At 49.0% G+C, this 14,920-nt stretch overlaps 1 protein-coding gene across 4 annotated transcripts in view; it reads right to left on the bottom strand.

The window, feature by feature from the left end:
• The window catches only part of CFLAR (CASP8 and FADD like apoptosis regulator), a 58,808-nt gene that overhangs the window by 31,593 nt on the left and 12,295 nt on the right, over nt 1-14,920 (bottom strand). For 2 of the 4 annotated variants that reach the window (XM_075934300.2, XM_075934302.2), the window contains exons 1-2: nt 14,089-14,377; nt 11,147-11,187 (exon numbers count right to left, since the gene is read on the bottom strand). The gene's annotated coding sequence lies outside the window, so the exon portion shown is untranslated. Of the gene's footprint in view, nt 1-7,694; nt 9,571-11,146; nt 11,188-14,088; nt 14,378-14,920 lie in introns of those variants that run through there. The other 2 variants (XM_089779895.1, XM_075934301.2) reach the window with 2 other exon arrangements.

Raw genomic sequence — 14,920 nt, 5'->3', positions numbered from 1 at the left:
TGATAGATTCTTTAGTTGTTAGTGCCAATGGCAGAGGGGGAGGAGGGGAGGAGGAATCCACTGTAAATGAGTTTAAAAAAAAATGGTTTGCTTTTTACTTTAAAAGAAGTCCAACACAAACATAAAATAAATATTTGAAGATGCAGATGAGTCTTGTGCTGCATTTTTAATAGCACATATTTCATTTTTTCTTTCACATGCTTATATCTCATTTTAAAAAGATGTCCTAATATTTAGACTGCAAGACTAGCACTGTGATCAAGGAACTCGACACAGTCTCTGGAGATCAGTGTTCCCCCTTCTTGTTCCTGCCACAGTTTTGGACAACTGACTTGATCATTTATTGTCTCAGTTTCCCTATAAAATGGGGTAATGAGTCTTATCCGCAAGAACACAGTGAAAATAAACACATTTACTGTTTGTGCAGTGCTCCGTTACTATGTATGTACATAGGTAGATAGCTATTTTCAAACATATCTTTCTCTGATGTGAAATCAGTGAAATCTTAGGTTGCTAAGTCATTTAATTACTTTTGAGAATTTTATCTATGTTGTTAAAAGCTGCTTTTGGGCTTTTCTGCCCTTTGCCAGATTTTGGAAGTCATGGCTCTACAAACGGCAAATAGATAATACAGTAAAATTCCAATGGTCCGGCATCTGATGGTCTGGCACTCCGCACCATCAGGAACCCGGAAGTGCTCCGGGCAGCCGGACCATTGGAGCTTCTCTGCCCCCAGCTTCCCCGATTCAGCCACTGCTAAAACTGACCAGCGGCTGAATCGGAGAAGCCGGGGGCAGAACAGCTGGAGTGCTGCTAGGTAGGTCCCGTAGCGCTGTCCCGTAGCGGCAGCACCCCAGCTGTCCCCGATTCAGCCGCTGCTGAAATTGACCAGCAGCTGACTCCAGGAAGCCCGAGGCACAGCTGCTCTGCCCCAGCTTCCTGGAATCAGCCGCTGATCAGTTTCAGCAGCAGCTTCTTGCACAAGAAATATGCAAATGAGGCTAAGCGTGGAATATTGCCGCACCTCATTTGCATACCTAATGAGCTGCCATTTTTGCAGAAGAGGCTCTTGCGCCAGAAGGAGCTGTCTACACTGCCCCTTCTTGCGCAAGAAAAACCTTCTTGCCCAATGCCGTTATTCCTGAAAATAATCAGCGTAGCAGAATTGCGCAACAGGGTTTTTCTTGCGCAAGAAGGGGCAGTGTAGACAGATCATTCTGGAGCAAGAGCCTCTTCTGCAAAATTGGCAGCTCATTACGTATGCAAATGAGGTGCGGCGATATTCCACACAGCCTAATTTGCATATTTATTGCGCAAGAAACCGCAAGTGTAGACATAGCCTGGGGGATTCAGCCTCCCCCGCACTCACTGGCAGCAGCAGGCGAAGTGGAGCAAGGTGAACCCCGCTCGCTCAGCTTTCCTAGTGCATTGCTCCAGGGAAGGGAGAAGGACAGCTCCTGCACTCACTGGTGGCAAGCGGAGCAACACATCTGGGTTAGCAAAGCATCTGGGGCTACCTTGCTCTGCTTACCCCATTGCTGCTGGTGAGGGGGGGAGCGGAGGTGGACTCCCCACTGCCAAAACCGTGGTACCTCTAGTCCAGTGGTCTCCAACCTTTTTACACCCAAGATCACTTTTTAAATCTCAGAACAGGCGAAGATCTACCGCCCCGCCCCTTCCTTGAAGCCCCGCCCCTTCCTTGAAGCCCCGCCCCTTCCTTGAAGCCCCGCCCTCTCTATTCTCCTCCTGTCCATCACTTGCTATCCCCAGCCCTTACTTACACACTCTGATAAACAATTTATTTTTAAATTATGCGATACATACAATTAAAATCACGTGTTTATAGTTATGAAATAAATGGTCTGGTTTTTATTCATGCTAGTTAAATCTAAAATGAAGCATTTAGAATTATACATTTTGTGGGGACAGAGTTCTGCAGCTGGGGGCAGGGAAGAGGGGGCAGGGTGCTGGGAGGGCAGAGGGCAGGGTTCTGCAGCAGGGGACAAGGTGCCAGTGGGGACAGAGTTCGGGGAGTGGGGACGGGAATAGGGACCGAGTTCTGTGGCTGGGGCCAGGGGAGTAGGGACAGCATTCTGTAGTTGAGGACAGGGGAGTGGGGACAGGGGAGTAGGGACAGGGGAGTGGGGACAGCGTTCTGTGGCTCGGGAGTGGGGGCTGGGGAGTGGGGTGCCAGAGGAGGCAGAGAGTCCCCTGCATATCCCTCCTCCCAGCATTCTCCCTCCGCCCCCAGGGAAACCAGCGCGCGCCTGCCCAGGGAGCCAACGCCCCCCTCCCCCCCGCACAGGGAAGCCTTGCGCGTGTGCCTGCCCAGGGGCCCGACCCCCCCACCCGCACAGGGAAGTCCCGCGCGCGCACCTGCACCAGAGCCAGCACCCCCCCCCCCCGTGCAGGAAAGCCCCGTGCGTGCTTGTCCCCGCGCCAACCCACCCTTCCCCCTGCGCCGGGAAGCCCCGCGCGAATGCCTGCCCCGGGGCCAACCCCCCCCCCGCGCACTGGGAAACCCCCTGCGCGCCTCCCGCTGGGCTGACACACCCCTCCTGTGCGGTGCAGGGGGCCAGCAGAGCCAGCTAGCGCACTACCTCCATTTTCTGTTGAGGTAAGTAGTGGGGCTTCTGAGGGGTGGGAGGGAAATGGGGGTGGGGCAGACAGGACGCCTCGCGAGCGACTGGTCGAGGCCTTGAGATCGACCAGTAGCTCGCGATCGACCTGTTGGTGACCACGGCTCTAGTCCCTTGAACTGCACCTTGGGGGAGGGGAAGGAAGAGGCAGGATGGGGAGAGATGGGATGGGGGCAAAGCACAGACAGGGAGGGACAGAGCCTGCAGAAGAAAGGGGCTGTCCCAGCCTTTCCCTGAGCTGAGAGAGGGGTCACATGGCTAGTGGCCCCCGGGTCTCCCCTCACCAGTCACCTCTGCTATAGAGCCAATCTGGGGAAACAGCAATAGGAAACAGGAGGAGAAAAAAAAAACTAGCCTAGACCAAGATCTAGATTAAGGATGTAAGAAAGGTTATAAAAAAGTAACTAACTGTGTAACTGTTAAAAACCCTAGAAATTACACCCTAAACCACTTCTGGCTGGAAGGGGGATCTCCGCAGCTCCCAGGCAGCCATCTGCCGCCCTTCGTGGCACGCTGATACTGCAGAACCTGCAGCGCAGGGTGGCAGCCAGCTCCCTAAGTGCAGGGCAGGCAGCTCGCCCGAGCATGCTGAGAGCCAGCTTACATGCACCAGCTGCCAGCCCCACACCCACAGACCCAGCTGTGCTGCGGGTTCTGCAATACAAAGCACACCGTCAGAAGAGTTTAACCGTAGACAGAAACAGCAATGTAATGCTCATCGGTTAAATGGTTCAACTCTTACATCCCAAATCCAGATACAACAAAGCTAACAGCTCAATTTTGCAGTGTAGGTGAATTATAATTATTTATCAAGTTCCCAGCCCCCAACAAAGCTGTAGGTTCCAGGTGTGCTGAACACTGAACTTCAACTGAAATCAATAGGAGCACTGAGCACTCAGAGCCTCTAAAACGGTGTTTCCCGAATCATGGGTCCTCATCCCCCAGCAGGTCACAAGAAGAGTCTAGATGGATGACCTAGAAACCCTCTGGCTGTGTCTACACTGGTATGAATTTCTGGAACTGCTTAAAACGGAATACTATTCCGTTTTCAGTTTTTCCGGAAAAGGAGCGTCTACATTGGCAGGCTGCTTTTCCAGAAAAGCCCCTTTTCTGGAAAAGCGTCTGTGGCCAATGTAGACGCGCTTTTCCGGAAAAGAGCCCCGATCGCCATTTTCGCGATCGGGGCTTTTTTCCGGAAAAGACTACTGGGCTGTCTACACTGGCCTTTTTCCGGAACAGAGTTCCGGAATAAGGACTTATGCCCGAGCGGGAGCAGAATAGTTTTTCCGGAATAGCGGCTGATTTTGTACAGTAGAGCATCGTTGCTTTTCCGGAAATTTAAGGGCCAGTGTAGGCAGCTCGCAGCTTATTCCGGAAAAGTGGCTGATTTTCCGGAATAAGTGGCCCAGTGTAGACACAGCCTCTATGTCCCATACTTGGGCAGCAGAATGAGGAGTGGGATTCAGGCAGCAGCCGAAACAGAGGAAGTGGCTGGCGTCAGCAAACAGGGAGTCAGCAGTTTGTCCCTGCCTCACACGTACTCCAGAGGTACTTTCCCCACCCACCTTACTTCCCTATGTAATGATTTAGGGTGTTGGAACCTGGAGGGAACAGAAGGGAACCACCCCCAAGTCGCATGCAGGGCAAGGACAGTGTGTTAACTATCCTTTCACTAGCTCTGGCCACTTCTTCAGTGCTGCTGTTCCACGGATCTTGCTTTTACTTCCCTTGGGCGGAAGGCAGAGATGAGGAGAGCAGGATCCAGGCAGCATCACAGGAGAAGCAGCCAGAGTCAGAGAGCCTGCTAACCACCAGTCCCAGTTCAGGAATAGCAGGTCCCAGGGCTGGGAGAGTGGGCCAGGTGGCAGCTGGTGAGTTATCGTAGTAAAAAGCTCGGGAACCACTGCTCTGAAAATCACCACTCAGTTCTACACATCTCTGTAAGAGCACTGTCTACATACAGTGGGAATAAACACGCTGGGAAAACAGAGAACCACAGTAATTCCACTATCCTGCAATACCAGGAAACACGAACGGTTGACTGAAAAGCCTCTGGTATGCTCAAATATGGTTCTGCAGTTTGCAGTCTACAATGGAGACCCCACAATACACATTGCACCTCCCTGGCCCAGAACTGTCGGACCTGACCATTCCCAGATGAGGGAAATTGCCAGACCAAAGGAGGTCATATCTGGAGCCCTGCCACCGGCCTCTTGGCTGGATCCCCAAGATCCCCAACTCCTGCCAGCCCTGCTGCCCTTGCTGGGCAGCCGCACATTGCGGCTCCAGGACCTGGAGGGTAGCCATGCACCACAGCTCTGGCCCCATCAGGCAGCCATGCACTGGTACCATGGCTCCCTGCTCCACCGGGCCACCACTACAGCTCTCAGCCCCGCCAGGCAGCCACAAGCTGGCCCGCTTCTCACCCACATTCTCTGAATAGGCTGCCTGCAGCAGGAACAGTGTCGGGCAAACTGGAGCCACAGGCTGCCAGCAATGTCTCCTTAACTGCTAAGGAGGCATGTGGGAGTGGACGGAAGGGGAGAAGGGAGGGAGAAGTCCCTTGCAGGAGTCAGAGGGAAGGGAAGGCCCCTCCCAGTCCCTTCCCTGCATCGGGTGCCTTTAGGGAGGGGTGGTTTCTCACTTTTGTGCGGCCCCCGACTGATATCTCTATGGGTTAGCAGGCCCCAATCTAGAAAACGTTCCCCACCTCTGTATAAATCCACAATTATACATACTCACAGACATCCACCCACACGGAAGGTTTTGTTAAGGAATGGCATGGGAACTCTTCAGGCTTCTAAGATCTGAGGAATCCACCTCTCAATACACCAGAATGTGAATTGGATCAACTTTTCTATCATGAAAAAATGTGTATCACAGGTTTCTATTTTTCAAACCAAAACCATAATAGTGGGAATTCCATAGAGAAATGAGGAAACACAGTGATTTTGTTATGACACAGGGAAGCCTAGGAGATAGAGGAACCAACTGTATCTGCCTTTGAAAACCACCATTCTTAATAGTTAAGAGTGGGATTTTCAAAAGCGCCTAAGGGAATCTGGAATCCAACTTCCATGTAAATTTCAGTGGGATCTGGGAGTTTAATTCCATTTGTTGCTTTGAAAAATTCCCAGAGTACATGTATTTTTTCAGCTTACTAAAAAGGTACTTTCCAACCGAGTCCAGATTTCAAATATGCAAAAGGATTATTCATATACTTCAACTGAGATGTGCTTTAGATGGCATTTCACGCTGTTTCTACAATGAATTCCCACGCTTACTAGAACACTGGTCACGTGATTATCATGCAAAACTGTGGATCAGTACTTCGAGCTGATTAATTTAAATATAAAACTCCACATCTGTTGCTGAGATAATTACGTCACAAAGGATGACAGGAAATGACAATGAATCAATTTTAGCTCATTGATACAAATCCAGATCAAGATGTCAGTGATCAAAAATTTCTATTTGATATTTGCTTATATCTGAGTTGATGATCTCAAGTCTATTTCCTTTTGGACAAGTGCCCACATTACTAAAAGCAGGGCCATCCTCTTCCTGTCCCGCTCTTTCCCCTCCTGCTTCCAGTTGCACCCCAAGGCTACGTGAGCTACGTGACTTGGGGATCTGGCACAGGGCAGCAGCAGAGGTTAAGCCCACTGCACTCAGCATAGCAGATGCTCCCTAGGCAGATGCCCTATCCCCTAGTTCACTCCAGGACCCACCCCATCTCCCTACCTTCAGGACATCCATTGTCCTGCCTTTCTAATACCAGACTGCTCCATTCCCGGGGAACTGGTGTTGCCTGTCCAGCTGCTCCAAGAGTAGAACCCATCCCACCACACTACCTTCAGCGCATCTCGTATGCTGCCTTACTAATGCAGGAACCAGCTCCATCTTTGAGGCAAAGGGTGTTGGCCCCCCAGTGGCTGCCTGGGTAGGTGGGGGGTGGGGGGTTTGGGACTTGTAGACCGTCCCCTGCACTCCCCATGCAAATACCCTATCCCCAAGGCCAGAGGTAGCCAGAGAACTGAAACAGAGGCGGAAAAAATGCGAAGAGCGCCACCAGAATTGTTGAAGGGGGGAGGGGAGAATGCTTTCGGACCACATCAGGTTCCCATTGGCTGCCGCCATTTTGCCATGCCGGACAGCTTCCCTGCACCCGGGGCTGTTTGTAGGGGCGCATGGGGTGGCTTTGCGAGCCACAGGGGAGGCATCGCGAGCCGCACTTTCAGGGGTGAAGAGCTCCATGCTGCTCGCGAGCCATGGGTAGGCCACCCCAGCCACTCCAGAACCCATCCCACCACTCCACCTTCAAGACATCCATTATCCTGCCTTACACCAATTTTTCCAGGGATGGAGCAGGCAATGGTATTAGGAAGGCAGGATAAGGGATGTCCTGAAGGTAGGATGGGTTCTGGAGTTGCCTAGTGGATAGGGCTTACTACATTTAAAACGGCAGAGCCACAGTGGGGTTAGCTCCCAGGGCCGGGAGCTAACTCGCTGCGGCTCTGCAATTTCCTCCCTTATCAACTAATTGAGTAGTCGATGGAAATTCCATCGACTACCTGATTAGCTGTTTACCTGCAATTGAACATCCCTATCCAGTACCAGGTGGTCTAACACCAATCACTTTCCGCTTAAAGGACACACAAGGCCATTCACAAGTTGTTGATTTGAGTACTGAATCATTAAATACTCAAAGTATAGTAGTGGCCCTCATTAACACATTTAAAGCTATAAAACAGATTAACACTTCAGATTTTTAACTTCACATACAAGAATAATATGTGCACAAAAATAAGATATACAGATCCATCAGACTAACATTAAAATCAATAGGTTTACATGAAGTATTTTGTCTAAAGCATCTTTGAGTTATGCACATTCATATTTATAAGCCAATTCTCATAAAGCATGACAGGGAGGGTCACAATTGGTATTTCAGTCTAAAAGAGAAAGGTGTAACACAGGCCAATGACTGGAAGGAAGGCAAGACAAATTCAGACTGGAAACAAAGTATATGTATTGAACATTGAAACAACTTACCAAGGGATGTGGTAGATTTTCCATCCCTGCCCACACTGATCACAAATCAAAACTGGATTTTTTTCTGAAGAGATATGCTCTACAAACTATTTTGAGGAAGTTCTATGGCTTGTGTCGTATAGGAAGTCAGACTAGATGACCACACCCACGTGTTTTTCAGAGCCACTGCTTCCGAAGACAGACTCCCCTTCCTGTCAATATGGCCTAAATATACTATTCTAAAAGATTTACACCTAGATGTATTAACGTGCATAGTGTTGGTTTGCTTCCAGCTTATCAAGCAGTCCTGACTGCTTTGTATCATTAACATCTCCTCATCTCTATTTTTTGTACCCCTGATGACTGTGTCATCTGCAAATGTTATCAGTGATGATTTTATATATGGTTTTTTTCCCCATCATTAGTAAAAATACTAGAAAGCATAAGGTCAAGAACAGATACCTACAAGATCCCACTAGGAATGAACAAGCTCAGTGAACTATTCACAGTTACATTTTGAGATCATCTAATGTGTGACACATTAATTTTATATTGTTCTAATTTTTCCAGTTAAAATGTTGTGCCATATCAAATGAAGTACTTCACAGAAGTATATTACTTCAGTCTTATTATCTTTATCCACCATAAAAAAGTTAGTTTGACAGTATTTATCTTCTATAAACCCAGATTAATGCAATTAATGCCAATCACTCTCCTTTTCTTTTTTACTAATCACACTGCGTATCAGCCATTCTGTTATCTTGCCCAGGACTGATGTTATACTGACAGGCCTATAGGTACCAGGCCACACAGTTCAGTCTTTTTAAATTCTGATGCAGCATTCTTTCAGTTGTTGGGAACTTACCCAGTCTTCCCAGGTTTGCTGAAAATAATGTCATTATTTCTCTGTACTTCCTGAGCTGCTCACTGAGCATAGGGTCTTTGGAGTCCAAGGCCATGAACTCTATTTCAGATCAGATATTGCGATTATTTCCTGTTCAAATTGTATCCCTCATGGTCCAGAAAGCTCTATGCAAGTGGATTCCTGCCATGTTGAACTCATTGCCGGATCAGGGCCAATGTGCTTGGCTGATGACAGGATGTCTGTCACTGACACGGACCTTTGGCTGAAACTATCAACTAGCACGCAGCCTGACACCTATACTATGAAAAACCCACCGCACCAAGACTCAGAGCCAAGGTTAGCTTGGTCTTACAGCTCAGGCTCCCATTTTTAGCCCTGCAGCCTAAGGCCAAGACAGCTGATATAAGCTCCAAGACTTGGTGTCATAGTTTTTTTTTTTTTTTAAATCACAGTGTAGATCTACCCATAGATTCTAAGGATGAGAACATGTACCTGGGTACATGATTAACCAATGAGCATAGGCTTATTGGTTAATCCTAATAGTTACATGCAGGTCCTCCCAGAGGAGGGGGAGGTGGGACCCAGTATGCACGGGAAGCCGGCTTTTAAACTAGCTACCCATGTTTGTTGACTCCTGCAGAGTCACCTCCCCATCGCTGTGCTGCTACTTCCCACAAAAATAAACACATTTTAATAACAGAGTCTAAGGCCAGAAGGGATAATTGTGGTGATTCTAGTCTGACCCCCTGCTTATATTGTTACGCCTCCTCTCTGAACCTTTTCCAATTTTCCAACACCTTTCTTGAAGCGTGGGCACAAGAACTGGACACAGGAGTCTAGCAGCAGCAGCTGCAGCTGCACCAGTCCCAAATACAAAGGTAAAATGGTCTCCCTATTCCTACTTGAAATTCCCCTATTTAAGGATCACAATGGCCTTTTTGGCCACAGCTTTGGGAGCTCATGTTCAACTGATTCTCAACCATGACTCCCCCATCATTTTCAGAGTCATGACTGATGATCAGTTCTCCTGCTTACTAGCAAAATGCAGGACAATGTAGCACTTTAAAGACTAACAAGATGGTTTATTAGATGATGAGCTTTCGTGGGCCAGACCCACTTCCTCAGATCAAATAGTCACCTGTGTTCTATGTAAGGCTTACATTTTTCATCTCTACATTTATACATTTACATTTAGCTTGTAAGCCTTGTTATTTATCATTCCCCCAAATTCTGTGTCATCTGTAGTTTTACCAGTGATGATTTTATGTTTTCTTCCAAGTCATCAATAAAAATGTTAAACAGCATAGGATCAAGAACTGCCCCGTCAGGGCCCACTACAAAAATTCCTGGTTCAATAATGATTCCCTATCACCCAGATCTTGCCATTTACCCTTTCAATATTGGCACATTAGATTTCTTCCAGTCTTCTGGAATTTCTCTAGAGTTTAAACACTTATTAAAAATTAGCATTAACTGTCCTGCGAGTTTCACAGAAGGGATGTTAGATACCATGTAACTGAATAATTGTGAAACCGCTAGGGAGGTTAGCGACTAGTCCAAATGCTTATCGGATAGTCGAGTAGCCACTTGACTAGTCGCTTCCCCCACCTTGCTGCCTTATCAGAGAGAGGCAGCAAGGTGGGGAGGAGCAGGAGCCAGTGCTGGGGGAAACAGCTTTATGCCAGTTCCCCCAGCACTGTCTCCATGGGGGGCAGGTGAGGCCGATGCATAGTGGGGAAACAGCACAAGCAGGGTCTGCTTCAGTCCCCACTGGCACCAGTTCCCACTGCCAGCGCTTCTGCTTTTGAAATGTACAAGAGCCCTCTGGGGCTCTTGCGCTTTTCAAAGGCAGAAGTGCCGCAGGGAGTACAGGATGAGTGGGGCTCAAGCAGCACCCCACTCTTAAAAGCCGATTTCCCCCAGCACTGTCTCCGGAGTGCAGCCTATCCTGCCCTGCTGCCTCTGATAGATTCTGCTCCGGCACCATCCCCTGTTCGCGGCAGACAGGACTGCAGAGCAGAGCAGCAGTGTGGGTGGCTCCAAAGCCAGCTCCTGGAGCTACCTTCGCTGTGGCGCTGCACAGCACTGTTTATCAATGTATCATATAGTCGATACAGATAACCGCATTTTAAAATTCTTAGTAACCGCATCGAATTTTAGCAGTTACACAACTTTTCAATAGTCCACGGGGGGTAAGGCCGGCAGCCAGTATGCACCTGGCCCCACTCCTGGGGAGCCCCTTGCTACCAACACTGCTGCCTCGTTATCAGAAGCAGCAACACAGGGTGGCAGGTGGGGGCCGGTCCGCAAGGAGAGCCAGTTTAAAAGCTTGTAAAAAGCTTGTAATGCACATGAAACACCACATATACTTCATTGTATATACTAGAAAAATTTGTAGTCACTCTGGCTAGGTCAAGTCTTAACATCCGATAAAGCCGTACCTCAGAATCTACACCAAGCATGGTAACATAATTATGGGAGGATCAGGGAACACTTCCCCTACCCTCACTGCTCTGCATCCCAGATGGATAGTTTTACAGGGAGCCAAGGGAAAGCAATATGAGTGGCCTTGTTCAATGCAAAGAGGAAACAAAGGGCCATTCCCTACCTCTTTCAGTAGCTTACTTCTTCTCTCTTGATGTATTCAACCTGTAAAAGCAATGGAGAAAGGGGAGGGAGAGCATATGGCTGAGTCAGACAGATGGCTTGTTGTAAAGTTATTACAGTTCACAGTCACATCAAAGGCCGCAGACCTTACTATATGAGTCTATCCTAGAGTCCTAGTGTATGGTATGTGGGGTAAAGGGAAATCAATTCTAGAGACCGACAAAGGCACAGCTTCCCTTCTGTCAAAAACAGGATGATAGGAGTCAGCTGTAAAATACAATAATCTGCAATTCAGGCTACAACACAAACAGGGAGATTCAAAGTTGGCCCCTTAAGCCTTCGTGAGAAACCATCTTGCATCATACACATTTTCTAATTAAATTCTGGAAGGACTTTTGTCCACATGGGCACACTCTAATTAGTCTCTAGACAAAAATAAAAGACGTACACCTGAAAAGATTAGAAAGTATATTTGTCAGGCCACAACAGCCATTCATGGTCCTTGAATAAATAGGAAGAGCCACCCTCAAATCAAACAGCAATGAAAATCAATACATTAGTTTGTTTTTATAAAGCTGTTTTACTTCCTCCATAGAATTAATTAATCCCTAATCCTCCATGTTGTGCTACCCTCTTCAGACCCCACAGTCCATAGAGAGCTAGTGCAAAATCAGAACATAAGATAGTTTATAAACTACCCCAAAAGCTTCTGAACACAGGAAACACTGGTAACTCATACATGAAAATCTTGTATTTCTGGTTGCAGCTACGCTGGCAAAAATGGGTCCTGACATTCATCAATAGCAGCTGTAGAGTTCTCAGGCTTCAAGCATTTTAACTATTGTCTAAACCTTCTACATTATAACAGTGGTGCCCATTGAATGTGGTATTTATTACTATGAAGTCACTTCTCATACCTTAGATTGAGGAATAGAAAAGACAAACAGGGTAGGAAGCTATCATATTTTTTAAAAGTAGGATAAATGTTCTGCTTGTCAGATTTGACAGCGTTCCTTGACCAGGGGTGGGCAATAATTTTTGAAGTGGTCAAGGGTGGTCCCAGAAGGGACAGGGCCCTATATTGTAAGAATACCCCACTATGTTTTTTACACAAAGTAATTAAATTTTAATAATTAACTGAATACAGTATTATCCAAAGATTATCGTGAATTGTTCTTATGTTGTAAATTTGATCTGGCAGCTTCCTTATGCATGTGTGCCTTTTTTGCTTTATTCTGTCAATTGTGTCTGATGAAATTTTACTTATGCAGTAACTGCTTATGACTTCTTGCATTCGTATTTTTGCTAAAGCTCCTACAGCAAGGGATCTGGGTCTAACTGAATGTATGCTGATAAACTGGTGTCTCTAATGCCAACAACTTTCCTGCTTCTTATTAGTTCTTTGAATGTTTCCTACTGGCAATGATCAACAAGGTTATGACCCGTAATAGGGAAAGTCCTTTTGTTCCTGGCACCTTCTATAAGAATTTTTTCATTTCATACACAGTATTATGTCAATCTGTGAAATTATCTGGCCAGAAATCAGACAATGGGATTGTGCTGTGGGTGGGAGCAGCAATTGAAGCCCTTCCCTCTCCTCTCCCCTCCCCTCCAGGGCTCAGAGCGGGTGGGACAAAGCAAGCGGGGAGCCTGCCTGAGGCTCCCTGCAGCATCCGCAGGCTAGATCCGGTGGCTTCCTGGGCTGTATTTTGCCCAGCCCTGATGTACAGAGAGTTGTTTCATATCCACAATGACCATCGTTACATCAACAAAAATGGGACCCATAATTCAACATCAGTGTAGGTCTTCTTTGGAAAAATGTCTCAGTTCCACAGTGGGTCTGGCCCACGAAAGCTCATCATCTAATAAACCATCTTGTTAGTCTTTAAAGTGCTACATGGTCCTGCATTTTGCTTCAATATACTTACTGTCTGTTTTACGGTTCTACAGGGATCTGATCAGAGTGCTGCTAGCTTTACTCATACCAACCACGTATAGCATGGACATTGTGCAACCTGTCTGCTCCGCCTGTCTGTTGCCATTGTGTAAGCAGGACTAGGAAATACTGTTGCAACATTTCGGGGGGGGGGGGGGCTCCAACGACCTCCCTCTGTCCCTGTGTCTGTTTGCTAGTCCATGTTTTGTTAAATAAGCTTTTAAACGCTCCGTGCCCCACCAGGAGTTTCTCAGAGTAGGAAAAGCCCACGAGCGTGTGCTGACGCTCTGCATTGTTTTTTAAGCAAAATGCAGGACAATGTAGCACTTTAAAGACTAACAAGATGGTTTATTAGATGATGAGCTTTCGTGGGCCAGACCCACTGTGGAACTGAGACATTTTTCCAAAGACCTACGCTGATGTTGAATTATGGGTCTCATTTTTGTTGACGTGACGATGGTCATTGTGGATATGAAACAACTCTCTGTACATCAGGGCTGGGCAAAATACAGCCCAGGAAGCCACCGGATTTTGCTTCAGCTACCCCAGACTAACACGGCTACATTTCTATCACTATTCTGCGTTGTTTTTTACGACTCGGGAGCACTGGGCCCTGGGGCTGGCTGCTTGGCAGCCGCTCTCCTAAGGCCTGGGCGCTCTCTGGCTGTCGCGTGACCTGCCCCCGATCCGTGTAAAGCCAAAGCGGAACGAGCTCACTTCCCAGGGCAGCCAGAGAGTTCGCCCCGCCTCGTGCAGCCCTTTGGGTGGGTCTGCAGCCCGCCGACACTGCGGAGCGAGGCTGCCCGCGGGGGCTGCTCATCCGCACGGCGGGGCCGCACTCCAGCGCCGGGGCTCCGCTCCCAGGGGGGCCTCGGGAATCCCCCCCCCACGGCCTCCTCCACCAGCGGGAGTCACAAAGGCCGCCCCTCCCCGCGCTGGCTCCCAGGCCGCGGCTGCTTTGGAGCCCCGGAGCCCGGCCCCGCGCGGGGAAGGGGCAGGTTACGCACCCAGCTGCGCGCTGCGGGTCCCGGCGGAGCAGGCTGCAACGCGAAAGCGAAAGCGGCCGGGGCGCGGTGCCCGGGGCGGGGCGCGGTTCTGCAGCCGCTCGCGAGGGAGCTGCGCTCGCTGCCCGACCGGGGAGGCGCTCGCGGCCGCCCAAGCGCCTTTGTCCCCGCAGCGCGGGGCGGGCCTTGGCCCTCGGGAAGCACTGGCCCTGGGGCAGCTCGGCACCGCCCTGCGCCTCTCTTCGGCCCTGGCCCTGCGGGCTGGCGTGAGCCGGGAGCCGGGCTGCTCCGGGGTCCTGCTGCCTCCACTGCCCAGCACAAAATGGCTCTTTCCTGCGCTCATTGCGCACGGGCGCGGACATCGCTTGCGGCCAGAGATTCTACCTCGTACAATGCGGGGACCCCCCCCCCCACTATACAGAATGGGGGACAATAACTCCCCACATTTCACAGCTGGGGCATCAGGCTTCTTCCCACATTGGAAATGGGAGCTAGGACTCAGGGCAGAGGGTTAGGAGATGGGGGCTCAGGGCAGAGGGTTAGGAGATGGGGGCTCAGGGCAGAGGGTTAGGAGATGGGGGCTCAGGACTCAGGGCAGAGGGTTAGGAGATGGGGGCTCAGGGCAGAGGGTTAGGAGATGGGGGCTCAGGAGTCAGGGCAGAGAAGCTGGAAGCTGAGCGGGGATGTTAACATGTACAAAGTTATCCCATAAGCCTGGACTCGATTAACCTGCACATGTGGGGAAGGCTAGCTTTATAATGCAACATCCAGTTAATGTTTTTGTTCAAGCCCAGGGAAACTGTCACATTTGCAGATGAATGTCAATTCGGCACTC

This window comes from Pelodiscus sinensis, chromosome 7 (genome assembly GCF_052426305.1).
Source record: "Pelodiscus sinensis isolate ZL-2025 chromosome 7, ASM5242630v1, whole genome shotgun sequence".
NCBI classification, from domain to species: domain Eukaryota; kingdom Metazoa; phylum Chordata; order Testudines; family Trionychidae; genus Pelodiscus; species Pelodiscus sinensis.
The sequence above is the reverse complement of the archived record's forward strand: the minus strand, read 5'-3'. Positions and strand labels throughout refer to the sequence as shown.